Source organism: Lissotriton helveticus, chromosome 12 (genome assembly GCF_964261635.1).
Source record: "Lissotriton helveticus chromosome 12, aLisHel1.1, whole genome shotgun sequence".
Lineage (NCBI taxonomy): Eukaryota > Metazoa > Chordata > Amphibia > Caudata > Salamandridae > Lissotriton > Lissotriton helveticus.
The window spans coordinates 743,353,553-743,368,749 of NC_136073.1; the positions used below are offsets into that span (position 1 = coordinate 743,353,553).

At 43.3% G+C, this 15,197-nt stretch overlaps 1 protein-coding gene across 1 annotated transcript in view; it reads left to right on the forward strand.

Annotated features, from left to right (window-relative positions):
• Positions 1 to 15,197, forward strand: part of LOC144798119 (maestro heat-like repeat-containing protein family member 2A) — an 81,064-nt gene that overhangs the window by 39,051 nt on the left and 26,816 nt on the right. The window lies entirely within an intron of this gene.

Consider the following 15,197-nt stretch of genomic DNA (forward strand, 5'->3'; position numbering starts at 1 on the left):
TAGCCGGATATACACCACATCCAGACATTGAAGAAATGTCTGCACCAGATCTTTTAGCACAGCTAAAACAACTAATCAAAATACATAGACAATTAGTCCAATATGTAATGCGGACTTCAACAATCCAACCAGCAAATAAAATTCCACAGCTGACCCCTCATCAGGGTAACACAAATAAAATTACACCACAGAACATACAGTCCTGTCTGGGTAAAGTACCCGCAAAACAGGAATAAATACCTTTCTGGCTAGCACAAAAAATCACTCAAATAGAGGCGGTGTTTCCAGACACCACCCCGGTAGAAAAACACAGGATTCTGACTATCTGTCTTCCAATGGGAATCGCACCACACGTGGAGGACTATGACACCTGGGGTACAGTCTTTGCTTCCATATACACAAAAACACATGGTGTACCATCCATGTCAGTAATACCAGATGTGCTAAAACAAATTCAAGATGAATATGGTCCAGAACCTGCTTTAACTCTGGGTATGAAACTACTGAAAGATTTCAAGCAGGTCTCTGCAATATTATTAGCCAACATAAAGGGAGAAGCAGCAAACGTGGCGATCCGCCAAAGGTTAAAAGAGACAGATATAGCAGACCAACCAACTGAAATTCCCAGAATCATAGAGAAATCCTATGAAGAACTAGGAAGAGATAGTCTGGGTGGAATACCGGTAAAACCTCAATTGATTGAAAGTCCTGAAAAGATATTTATTAAAAATAATTTAAACACTCAAAAAAAGAGCTGGGATGGAAACAAACAATCCAATCCTAAAGAAAAAAGATTCCAGTCCAGAGGAAGGTCTCCTCGGCGGAGAGAAAGATCTCCGAACCAAGGACGCAGGTCTCCCCAAAGTGAGCCCTCTGGGAAAAAATACAACCTTAGAAATAGGGATAATATAAAGAAACCTGATAGATATCAAGATAATGATACACGTCCCTCTCAATCTTTTCAGACTTCCTCGCAGAAATCGGAAAGAAGAGGACGATCAGAACACAGGGAAGAGCACGTCAAGTCCAAAAACAAGGAACCTGCTCATCCGAATAAAAAGTTACAATTTCCAAAAAAGAAGGTAGCCAGTATTAAAGTAATCAAAGATGCCGAGAATACTGAGGACACAGCTGAAAAACGGAGAATGGGCTCAGACAATGCTAGACAGCGCAGCAGAAGTGAGCATAGCTCGCAAAGCCCTTATGAATCATCTGGAGACAGTGGACACGAATGAATATATTCAAGTGGAAACTGCCGACACCAGAGTTAGCAAACCTCACAAAATATATGAAATTACATTGCGTATGGAGGGGGATAAGACTAGAAAAATAAGGGGACTATTTTGGGATAATCTCTCCCAGGGCTATGACATCCTTCTAGCTGAAAAAGACTGGCCACCCGAGTTCGTCAGAGAGTGCCCTCATGGCGAAGAAATAATTATGCCTGCCTTCTCAAATCACATTCCAATTCATAAAAAATATACACTTGCTAGAAAGTGGGCAGTAGCTCAAGCTCCTGCTTTATATAAAAATCATGTAGGATGGGATGAGGACTCTCCTCCTCACAAAATCCAGTTAAAATCACAACCTACTGCACAGAGGCAGTACCCAATTAAGCAAGAAGCTAAAAAACAGGTAAAAGAGATCCTAGATCAACTTGAATACCAGGGGGTGATTGAAACTTGCACCTCACAAATGAACAATCCTTTGTTTCCTGTCTCCAAACCAGACAACTCATATCGTCTAGTTTTGGATTACAGACACCTTAACTCATGTTGCAAAACTTTTGCAGTGCAAAACTCACATAGTGCTGCACTAATGAATAACATAGTACGCAAAAAATACAAAACAACATTAGACATCTCTAATGGATTCTTTTGTCAAAATATAGCACCAGAAAGCAGATATTTGACTGCGTTCTCGGTAAATGGCTCACAAAAAAGTTTCTGCCGTTTACCCCAGGGGCACAAGAATAGCCCAGGATTATTCTCAAAGAGAGTAACAGAATTACTACAAACATACGATGACGAGGCATTATCATATGTCGACGACATTTACCTAACAGATGATGACTTGGATACTCACTTGAAGAAAGTGAACACCATAATACTTGGGTTCGCATCAGAGGGTTACAAATTCAACTTTAAAAAATCAAGAATTGCCCATCTAACAGTCCTGTTTTTAGGATATGAATTATCAAGTGAAGGCAAAAGCCTGGCTGACAATTTCCTAGAGAAATGTGCAGTACTCCAAGCTCCTAGAACACTAAAAAACTTACAATCAATTCTAGGCTTCCTAAATTTCGGAAGAACATACATTGCAAATTACGCAGAAAGGATCAAACCCCTTTATGATCTAATAAAACCAGATTTTAAAAGAATCAATTGGACTCAAAAACACACAGAAATTTTGAGATCTTTACAAACAGACATGCTAATTAAAACAAAATTAGAAACTCGTGATAACTCACGCAATCTTGTGATTCGAGTCATCCCAGGAAGATGCGGATTCACATACCTGACCTCTAATGAGGGAGAAAAGGTACCAATTGCATACAAATCACACTTGTACACAGAAGCTGAAAAGAAGTTCAGTATTAAAGACAACATTGTTCATGCAGTTCAAACTGCTATAGCAAGAGAAAAAGACAACGCTGACGGTAGACGTATCACAGTCAGAACAGCGGAGTCAGCCTTTGAGGCATTAACAACCCCATGTAATTTACCAACAACAGCGTTGAATCCAGAATGGATACAATGGGTGAATTCAATTGCAACGGACAAAGTAAAATACTACTTTGATCCAGAATTAAAGGAATTAAAATATCTAGAATATGAAATAAAATACCCTCTGCCAATCGACATTCTGCCTTTACGACAGTACGCCTGTGTAATACATACAGACGGGCATGCTCAACCCTCAGTTTGGGGAGAGCTGGCTTACAAGGCCACATGCGAAATTGTAAAAGAAGTGTGGCGCGGAGGTAAATTAAGACCTCTACTTACAAAAACACACTCAGTGGAAATAATTCAGAACAACAAACTGAAATAATAGCGTTAAAAATGGCGCTAGATAATGCCGATCGCGAATTCTCGACACTTATTGTGTGCGATTCGTATTACTGCGTCAAATCATACAATAACGATTTACAGAAATGGATTCAAAACGGTTACAAAGATGACACAGGTGCAACAATAAAGCAAAAAGTGCTTTGGGAACAAGTAGCTCTTTCACAGAAAAAACTACCAAAAACTCACGTGATACATTCAGTGAGTCATCAGCGTGATGGCGTTCACGTTGGAGGGAATTCATTGGCTGAGAAAGCCACAACGGCAGCAACTGAATCGGCTTCCGTAGTCAAGAAAAAGCGTACAGTAAAACACATTGACGGTGAAACTATGCTGGCGGTGAAAACGTCATCAAAAGGCGACTGCTCAGCACTACCGATCAACTATCCACTCAATTATACATACATAATCGATGCAAACTCCGTTCCTTTTGCTCGAATCCCTGGAGTGGGGGACAGAGTGATTCCAAACATGGACAGGAGAGGTTTGTTAATAGCAGACGCACATATGGGTAAGGGTCTCAGACACCTTAAACAAAAAGATTCTCTGGAAGAATTACAATCAGTGTACTGGTGGCCAGGTATGAGCCTGCATCATCACATCTTTGTAAAGAACTGCCCAGACTGCAATAGAGATCGCATTGGCGAGAGAAACGGTATATTAGCATGGCGTTTCACTCCAGAGTTGATCAACAATAAAAACTAAAGCGTCCAATTAACATATAAAGACTAGTTTCCACTTGTGATGTAGACCCCAGCACTCGGCTGACGTCTGGACTGTTAGAAAAAGATTTGCGAGTCTATAATGGCATATACGCTAGAAGCATACTACGTTTGGCTGAATGTTTTTTCTTCTTGCCCTAAAGCGTATGAAAAACATTGCCAAATGAGCATAGCATAGCGGGACTCTTCTCACTTCCTACCTGAGGGAACGGGATGGTGTAAAGAAAAAACCAAAGGCATAAAGCAATCTATAACAGCAAAGGTATTAGGTTCGGGAGCTGGGTGGGTCAAACATCTAATAAGTGTCCAACGTAGTCTAAATAACCTGCCAAGAAATTCTCTGAGGGGATTCAGTCCGTACGAACTATTGTTTGGAACTAGAATGATGGTCTTAGATCTTGACAGTCAGACTTCAGTGGTTAAAGAAAAAAGCTTTGATATCAAAGATCGTTTGGCTATTTTACAGGACTTAAACGAAACAAGGAAAGACCAGAGCAACATAAGGTTGAAACAACAGCCAACGACCACTGAAGAAAAACCACCTGTCCCAGCAAGACCTGTCTGGATTCCAAAAGTCGGGGATCTAGTCAGAGAAAAGATCGCGGTAAAGAAGGAATTTGGGCCTTCTTACAGAAAAGCAGTTCCTGTCTTGTCTATCAACGGGACAAGATCAGTAGTACTACCGCCCCTTGCTGGTAAAAAGGAGAACCGAGTTGTATCCATCGACCTGGTTAAACCACAATCATGTGACCGATAACAAACAGTAGGCCAAGTGGACTCCCGATAAGTAGTAGAACACCAAGGTTTGCTACAAACACAGAGGTTCAATCTAAGAGGCTACTCACGTTTGAAATGCCAAAAGAACAACAACAAGGTCTATGCAACAATGCTATGGAACTTAAACCTCTACAAACCCAAATAAAAACATTTAGCAGAGACACACCAATCTACAATGAAGTAATAAATGACTATGCTGCTGCAACAAAACACACGGATAAAGCAAATATCAATCCTGAAACTATTGGAACAATAGACAGAACGGCATCCGGCTACTTCATCAACTTCAGCGATTCATCTGAAAACCTGAGTGAATCAAAGGAAAAAACATCAACAAAAACCTTTAAAGACAAAGCTAAGGAACTTTTTCAACAACTGAAAGAAACCTATCTGATTTCTCCATGGATTGAATTCTGGGTGGCCTTAGGTGCACTTATCCTCATACTTTGGCTCATCATGGTACTATGTTTGGGACACTTCATTGAGGGAAAATATGCTAAAATGGACACAGCAAGCCAGAAAATCAACTTGGTCCTCAAACCACACACGTCTTCACACGTCGAGAAAAGAGAACTTTCTTCAGTCAACTTCACAGCCAATCCTATACCCGGTGGGGCAGCATGGGACAATACTGACTATGAAATCTATGGTCCGGTTGAAATCCTGAAATATCCACACCAAATCAAGATCTCATTGAGTGACTTTGTAAAACCAAGCTCAGTTGCTGATGATTGGGACGTGGAAAGCATTAATAATATGATGTCTGACCTAGTGATGTCTGCTAAATTTACAGAACATGATTATTTGCAGGGTTCATCTAATTATGATAAAATGTTCTGCTATAATCACTATAGTAATCATTATCTGCATAAATCTGCACAACCTAGAAATGTTTTAAATTATAATCAATGGGAACACTGTGCAACCCCTCCAAAAGGTAGCTCAAGAACTTTTTATGACAAATATTCATATTTTTCAGGGTTCAACACAAGTAATGCAGAAACGTTTTATTTCAAATTATCAAACAAGACAAGTACAAAGACCATGCTTACAAACACTAAATTGATATATTCAGACTCATTTTTTGAGCAAATGAGTACATTTGGTTTTGAATACTGGGACAAAAATGTTGAAATAAAAAGTGTTTGGGGTACAAGGGAATGGCAAGTACAAGGTATAGAATCATTGTTTAGAGCCTGCATGATCCCAGAACAAATGATATTTTTGAATGACACTATTCAACAAACTACCTGTCTTGGCCTAGCCAAAATCAAAGATTTAAACAAACCGTCTATTCCAAAGCCAACGATAAACAGTAATAGCTCGACAGATGAGGAGATAGACGTAAACCATATATTAAGCCAAAACAGAACACATCCAGATTGGAAAAAGTGGTTGATCTAGCCCACAGATACTAATAACTGTCAAGACAGATTCCTGAACAAAATCCAGGGGTTCAAATTGACCAGGCCAGACCCTAGATATTCCCAAAGACAACACCCAGGGATAATTACCACGTACAGTGTGGGCAAGCTCTGCCTTCAATGGCTACAAACATCCACACTGGCAGAAATTAAGCAACACCTAACTTTACTTACTGATGGTGCTGACTTGCGTGATTTCATTATGGGACCACGCAAACAGCGTCAAAAACGCTTCATAGCAGCCTCTGTATATGCAGCTTATAACGAAGCCTGGAAAATAACTCAAATTGAAACATCAGAGAGAATACGGGAAATTGACCGTATTAATTTGGAAAAATCACTTTCTGTAGTGGACAATGGGTTAATGACTCTGTCCTCCAGAATATACTCTTTGGACAGCATTGTGTCTTCAGCAATCGACATAATATCGCAAGACTTACTGTTGTTACAACACGGTCAGTCCCAATTGCGTTCTATTGTACAACTTGGCTGGACGTTACAAAATCTGCGTTCAGGCTATGTGCCTTGGCGTTTAATCAACACAACGTCACTGTTCAATATCTTTAACCTTACTGATAAACAAATCAGTATGGCACAGAAGGGTGCTGATTATACAATCCTGAGCATTGAGAAACTCGAGAGATTACCATTGACAATGTCAGAACGACCTGTCAGTGAGTGGATAATACATGGAATAATTAATATTCCAATATCTACTTTCAGGTTTCAATACTGCCAAAAATATATACAGGCTGGCATGTACGAAAAAGTGGGTAAAGGGTACATTAAGTCAACATGGAACTTGCCCTATTCACATGTTTGTGTCAGTAATAAAGGCCGGAAAGTGTTTCTTAGTGGGAATAATTGTGCCATGTCACTAAGCGGTACACTTCTGTGTAATGGTATTAGTTTACACGGAGCCTGTGAAGGGTCCTCAAATAACCTTTCATGTCACCAGCTAGGCACACCTGCGACACAAATAGAACCAATCTTTAGGAGACTATCGAACGGGAGTTACATTATAATCGTAGACCGCAGATGTTGTAGCTTGGTGCCCGGAGTAGCTTATCTCATAAGTACGACTGCGAAGGTCATGTGCTGTGAACGAGTATTGTTCCCCAGCGCAATGCCAGACAGGGAGGCAAGGTTATGGCCGAATTTGAAAATTTCTTCCATTAGAGTTGATACTTTAAGCAGAATGAAAACAGTGCTCCTTCAGACGCCGACCAGGCTCACGTCATCAAAAGAAACGTATGATCTCCAAGTTGCAAGGACAACGGCAGAGATTCATTCATTGTTATCAACTAATTCCCCCATACATTTCGCAGAAATCCTGAACGAAATCTTAAATATTTCTGATACCAGTGGGGTCTCAAATGTATTTAAGACAGTGTTTTCAGGGGCTCTAACACCATTTAAAGCCATTCTGGGTATTTTTCCAGACTTTGTCCATTCCGTCTTTGGTGGACTTCCTCTCCTTTTGGGACTAGTGGCAGGAATCCTATTTTTGATCCTGTTATTTCGCTATGGCAAACCGTGTCACAGACAAAACACCTGCGACAAAGGAAGAAACAATCCTAGCCATTGGATACCGGGACCAGATATCTAAAATCCTTGGACTGTCCCGGCTTAGAGACCTGAACATGACTTGGTTTCTTTCATTTAGACCAATGTGGCAAAGCTGTGTTTTACCTGTATTAAGGTGCTTGCTATGCGGAGAAGAATGCGTGTTGGACGCCTGTCTGACGCTACAATCGGATGCGCCAATGGATGCAGAAACTTTGTTGGGTCCGGTCACTGCTCATGCATTGTGCTGTCCCCAGCGGCTACCAATCCTGATGACGGCATTCGTGGAGACTTCACCACTACGATTAAGGGGTAGTGAGGTTCAAGATGAAAGCAGCATCGATCAGGTACGACCTTCTGTCAGCTATGCTGATCCAAACATCAATGAAGGCAATCATGCTCACGAATGCATGGTAACATCTTTTTCCGAGTTAATGGAACTTTCACAGGAAGCTGTTGACAGCTTTTTCGAGAGTCTAAATGATATGATGTTCTCACCAGAGCAGAAATAATGGCTTTTGAGCAGGCTAGCACACGGCGTTCCCAACACCATGAATTTGGCCTTCAACTTTGATAATAAAGTATCATGAACAATTTTCTCCAGTTTACGGACAGCGGAACATTATTTTTCAGCGGCCCCAAAAATTATTTACAATTTTTCGGGACACTCATCTTCTGCTTAAAGTAGAGACTATTCTTAGAGAACTATATTTCTATTTTAGGAACTTTAGAATCATTAGCTGCCCTCTAGCCTGTTCATAAATATTTTATTTTGTGATGAAATGGTCTCGCATTTTTTTTTTCTGTCTTAAGAGCCATTTCATGTGTAATTTTCATATTTTATTAGTTATGATGTATGAATATGCGTGATATTTAGCATTAATATACTGCTTGAGTGCATATAATGTATATATATATCGTTTCGTATATTTCATGTTTCAAAATGCATATGGATGTATTTTGGGGTGGTACGGTATACACATGCTCTACTAGTGTATTTGCTATGCCTAGATCTTGTAAATATGGACATAGTCAGCGTGGAGTGGGTGTGATGTATTCCTATAGGTTCTGTATCGATTCCCCTATTCCCGGCCCTGTTCTGGTTAATACTTAACTAGCAGCCGACCCACGGTGCAAAACCGTTATCTGATTGCCACACCACGGCACAGAAACGTGTTATCTGATTAGGTAATAACGCATGCCATCTAATTAGACAAGCACTATTCCTCCAGCCCCTGATAAGGCATACGGAGTTCTCAAAACAAATCAAACCTATGACAACCTGGGAAAATCCCTGCGGCCATTGTTTTGATTTCACCGAGAACTTCAGCAAAAGAATGTGCGAACAAGCCCGTTCGTATGACATCCTTATTGACGTATCCATGTCCATCCTTATGTCAATCTCGACACCTTACAGGTATAAATATTACCGACATTGCCTTAAGCAAACACACGCGGTGGTGACGAGATCGGAGCAGCGAGACGCGCTGAGGAGCCCAGCAGAGAGCGAAGCCCACACGCGCTGCCCCGCCTTCCTGACGCGCTGAGAACGAGACACTGCTTTTCTCCTGCCGAGAAATCCAGCTCCGGTGCTTCCAAGCAGCCCTCGCAGGCAGCTGGAATATCAAGACCAGAGACGAGAGATACCAGCCCTCAACCATTCTAGATCTCAGGTACAGAACTGAACAACCCCTTGCAGAGAATTCCTGAGTCAGTCACTTGGCAAAACAAACTTAACTTAAACGTGGGGCGCCAACTGAAGGACTGGGCTATTTAAGGCCCAGCGGTGCCAGGGGACAACACCTAGAACCTTCGTGGGATACCTGTTCTGGCGCACTAAAGACAGAGACACGGGACACTTCCTTGTGCGTCAAAGATCAGGGTTTATTACTGCAGGGAGGCAAAAGTCACAAGTACAACAGAGTGTAGGTTCTGAGAGTCTGCTCTCTTTGCATATGTGAGTCGCTCTCTTTTATACAGGATTTTGTCATTGCACAATATGTAAGCAAAAGGTTACAACTCATTTCCCACAGTAAAGTTCAAAGGATCGCTTTCATGTATTCAGAGCACCAGAACATAATTACATTAACATCACCAGTTCCAACTGTAAAAGCACATCTTCCCACCATTAGGTACATTCCACTTGAGTTGTAAATAAACAAGAGAAAGAAACAAGAACAGCTGCGAGGAAGTCAGACAACAGGGAAGAGGGAGTGTGAGGATAATATTGGATGCGTAATCGTAGCCTAAAAGGACTTGATCCCAGCACGTGCGAGGCTGAAACAATAGACCGGCACGGCAGGATCACCTCCGGGCGGAGACAACTGCTTTAGCAGTGTCCTCCCCCTGCTCATAAAAGACGCATGAAAAGGCATATGCTTCTTCCGTGAAGCTTGGGAACAAAAGGGGTCACGATGCGGACAGTTGCCTGTTCGCTGACTACGTGAGGGCAAGAAACAAAATGGGTGCCGTATCTAAAATGGAACCCGAGCGTCCATTTGAAGAAACCTGTAATTGTAAGGAACTCTTCTGAGTAGTATGGCGAAAACGCGTACACTTACACAACTCGTCATTTACGGTTCATTGATACCCCATTCGTCCATATTCGGCGGTGCCCAAAACGTCGTAACGATTTTTACGGAACCTCAACACGACTCTAGAGATACACTCTTGATTGGGGGAGAGCAAAGTTGTCATGTTCTATGGTTGTCAGAAACTAAATCCCTTCTTGTCTATCCAGGGAAGTTAAACTCCTCCTTGTCTATTCGAGAAAGTTTCTAGTGAACTCTGAGCTAGCTCGCAAAACCAAAAACTTTAAGTCTAATATCGTCAGTAGAAGACCTAGTTAACCTCTGCCCTAGATCTATACTATTGAAGATATTATTCCAATGCGCAGAGCCTATTGGGATAATAGGAACTACACTACAGATGGTGTCGCTCGACTTGCAGGATGCGTACTTTCACATCCCAATCCTGAAGTCGCACAGGAAGTATCTCCGTTTTACGGTGGGATCGCAACACTATCAGTTTGTGGTCCTTCCTTTTGGACTTACTATTGCGCCTCGAATCTTCACCAAGGTGATGGCGGTGGTGGAGGCGCATCTCAGAAAGTCGGGGATTCCAGTATTCCCCTATTTGGACGACTGGCTGATCAAAGCAGAGTCGTCAGAGAGAGTGCTCCATCATCTGCAGGAGACAACCCAGTTGTTATACAGGTTGGGTTTTTCGATAAATTTACCCAAGTCTCACCTGGTGCCCTCCCAGCGCAACCTGTTCATAGGTGCTGTACTGGACACAACTCCTCCTCAAAGGATTCACGACATACAGGAAATGATTCCTTTATTTCACAACGGAGCGGTCGTTCCAGTCCTGAAGGTCCTTCATCTGCTCGGTCTGATGGCTTCCTGCATTCTGTTGGTCAACCATGAACGCTGGCACATGAGGGCACTCCAGTGGTGCCTCCGCAGTGGTATCAACACAAAGGAGATCTCAGGGAGTCAGTGAGGATCTCCAGAGAAGCTGCGGCGGATCTGTCTTGGTGGGGCGTGGAAGGCAACCTGTCTCAGGGGAAGCCTTTTCATCTGCCTCCTCCGGTGGCCACAGTAATAACGGATGCATCCACTCTAGGGTGGGGTGCTCATCTGGGGGATCTGGAGATCAAGGATCTTTGGTCTCCAGAGGAAAGGTTGCTTCATATCAACCTTCTAGAATTGCGGGCGATTCGTTTGGCGCTCAAGGCCTTCCTCCCTTCCCTTCGCGGTCGGTCGGTCCAGGTTCTGATGGACAACACGACCGCGATGTGGTACATCAAGAAGCAGGGAGGAGTGGGATCGCAGTGTCTCTGCAGAGAGGCAATGCGTCTCTTGTCCTGGGTTCAGGACCATCTGATTTGTCTGATTGCGAATTATCTGGCCGGAGTTCTGAACGTGTGTGCAGGCAGTCTCAGTCGGCAGTTCTCGGCCGACCACGAGTGGAGGCTTCACCCGGAGGTGGTTCGTCACGTCTTTCGGACAAGGGGGACTCCTCAGGTGGACCTGTTCGCCACTCGTGAGAATGCTCACTGCCTGTCATTCTGCAGTCTCCAGTATCCGATGCAAGGAGCCTTGGGGGATGCGTTTCAGTGGAATTGGGGTAGTCAGCTCCTTTACGCGTTTCCTCCCATACCTTTGATTTCTCGGGTTCTGAGGAAGATTCCCCAAGATCGGGCTCAAGTCATATTGGTCGCCCCGGACTGGCCAAGAAGGGTGTGGTATACAGATCTTCTCCACCTCTCCTCTCACCCGCCGCTCCGTCATCCTCACAGGGTAGACCTCCTCTCTCAGATGGAGGGGCAGGTTCTACACCCCCACCTCCAGACATTGCACCTTCATGCCTGGAGATTGAACGGGGCAACCTGAAATCCTTTTCTCTCCCGCCTGACTTGGTGGATGTCATCTTTTCAGCCAGGCTTGACTCCACTAAGTCCATCTATTCATATAGATGGTCAAAATTTGTCACGTGGTGTGGGGAGAAATCTATTGACCCTTTGAGAGCCCATTTGTTTCATGTTCTCCAATTTGCCCTCTCTCTGGCGCAGCAAGGGCTTGCTGTTGCCACAGTTAAGGGCTATCTTTCTGCGCTGTCGGCATTTCTCAGCTTGCCTGAGCAGCCATCTCTTTTTAAATCTCCTGTAGTTTTAAGGTTTTTGAAGGGCCTCACAAATAAGTTCCCTCCTACTCATTTTATTGTGCCTCAGTGGGACTTAAATCTTGTCTTGACCTTTTTAATGGGTGCTCCCTTTGCGCCTCTTCACAAATGTCCTATGAGGCTTTTGACTCTTAAGACAGTCTTCCTCGTTGCAATAACCTCGGCAAGGAGGGTAAGTGAGCTTCAAGCTCTTAGTTCCAAGCCCCCATTCTTGACCATTCATGCTGATCGAATGGTTCTTAGGACCAGGGCTGCTTTTCTCCCAAAGGTGGTGACTCCTTTCCACCTTGGTCAATCCATTACCCTCCCTACCTTTTATCCTCCCCCGCACCCTTCCAAGGAGGAGCAGAGGTTACACCGTCTGGACCCCAAAAGGGCGGTGTCTTTTTACCTGGACAGATCTAAAGACTGTCGATTGGATGACCAGCTCTTCGTTGGGTTTGCTGACTGCAAAAGAGGAAGCGCGGTCCATAAAATAACTTTGTCAAGATGGATCGTCCTCTGTATAAAGATCTGCTACTCTTTGGCCGGTAAGGAACCACCAGAGGGTATAAGGGCTCATTCTACAAGAGCTAAATCTTCAACCTCAGCATTGGCTAGAGGTGTTCCAGTAGAGGTCATTTGTAGGGCGGCAACTTGGTCTTCCCTCCACACTTTCGCGAAGCATTACTGCTTGGATTCCGAAGTGAGGAGGGACGGCCACTTTGCGTGTTCTGTCCTTCAGGATTTCCTGGTTTAGAAGAGTGGACACCCTCCTCCGGGAGTGGGAACTGCTGTGGGACTCTATTCACAAGGTGAGGAATCCACACGGCAGATGTATCTATCAGAAGAACAAGTTACTTACCTTCGGTAATGCTTTTTCTGGTAGATACAATATCTGCCTGTGGATTCCTCACTGACCCACCCGCCTCCCCGTTGTCCACTCTTCTATACCAGTATATCTGTATTGTATTTATTTTATGGTCAAGTATATGTTTGCTTACATTTGCTTCACACTGTATGTGTTATTTTGACTATCGTGTACTGTGTATGCTATGTACATTACTACTGTCATTGGTCCGTCCGTGTGCCTCAAAGGCACGGAAAAAAGGTCAGAACTGATGTCATCACGCCGGCGTGGGCCTATTATAGGCATCAGTGATGTCAGCGGAGTCGCGAGCGATGCCGTGTCTCTATGACGTCCAAGCCCACGTCGACTCGAGGCTACGAAAAGAATTTCCAGATGTTGCTGACGCAAGGGGATATTCACAAGGTGAGGAATCCACAGGCAAATATTGTATCTACCAGAAAAAGCGTCACCGAAGGTAAGTAACTTGTTCTTTTGTACTGCAGTGACTGTGATTTCTCTGTTTCCAGGCGAATTGGGGACCCAACCTGACCTCTTAGGAATGTTTAGTCAGTGGGCATATCCCGTAGGACCCACAGGGATAGTGCCCTGTGACAGGTGGTAAGGCCCACAAGGTGTTCTGCATGTGGGACTGTTGAATATGATTTCTGGTGTTTACCAGGAGGTCCTTCTGTTTCTGGGTTCACTTAAAAGCGAATCATGGCTCTGGAATCTCAAGGGGCCCAGTGCGTCATCACTCCTTCCCACGGTCGCATGCACCCCACCCAAGGACAATCACTACAATTACCTGCACCTTAAAAGACGGGTCTTTTCCCCTGCTCAGTCTCAATCCAGATGAACAGAGGATGGTAGGTCTCCTGTGCTCTCTGCACAGAAACCACATGAGAAAGGTTGCATCTCTTGAAAACTCTCTGTTTTTCTTTTTTTTCTCACCCCAAGGCAATTTGGGTCCCCTTGACTTGCTGGTTCTTTATGTTGACTATCATTGTTCTTTCCACAGTTAGCAGCTGAGTGCTACACTCTGCTTTTGACCTATGGGTCACTGATCCAAAGGGTAAGACCCTTCACTCACTCCTGAGGACAACTTCTGATACACTTTGTAACATCAACACAGATTAGTTTTATGTTATCTGTTACCTGTATGACCACTTGCCTGTTCTGTTATATTGCATGTACTAGTGTGTTTTTTACTTCCTTCACATTGTGGCGACTGATCAGCCATAACAATAGCATGCACATACAATGTCCCGGAAAAGCGATCCTGGAGACACATTGGCCCATACATGCAAAACATTTGTTTACTGTGTGTTTTCTTCATTTTTTCATTTTTTTTCTAAGTTGGACGATCAATTTTAAACTTTTTGAACAAAGGTATTTTCTTTTAGGGGATTACCTACACTTTATATCACATCTTAGATGTGGGGTAGGCTTAGCTCTCCCTTTTTTAGGTCCTAAAGAAGTGGTACAGATACTTTTTGGGCCAACAGGCAAGAAACACATTGACCTGACCACATTCACAGATTTAGGCTACTTGGATACATTATCTCCCTGTAGTCGCCCGTACCAAATTATGTATTTTTTAAACCTGCCAAGTAAACCATCAGTCTAAAGTCCAGTTGAATACCTCTTTTTACTCTCTCTTCATTTCACTATACACATTCACTCAACCTCACACATTCAAAACGCCCTCACACTGGCACTTTCATCAGATGGCAAAAATAAAAAGATCTCCCTTCGTGGGGCCCATAGGGCATTGCATTGCCAGCCCTATGAAGAACACCCTTGATGATGAGACATTACATGCTCATGGATTTGTGAAGGCACCAAGAAAAAATCCTTAGGATTCCCCTTTCTTTGTACGCCTTTCTTTCTACTTTGCTTTCTGAAAGGAGCAGTATTTCCACTGGTTTCTGCATTAGCACTTTCAGAGCCTAGGTACTGGACCTTCATTGGCTCACATTACCCCTCACTTCCTTGTTTTGAGTCATATTTAGGGCCATATACAAATCTCTACAATGTCCAGAAAATATAACTATACTATACATAAGATAACAAACATTTCACTCAACTTATTAGGTGCTATTTGAAAGTGGGAGACAAATATGTG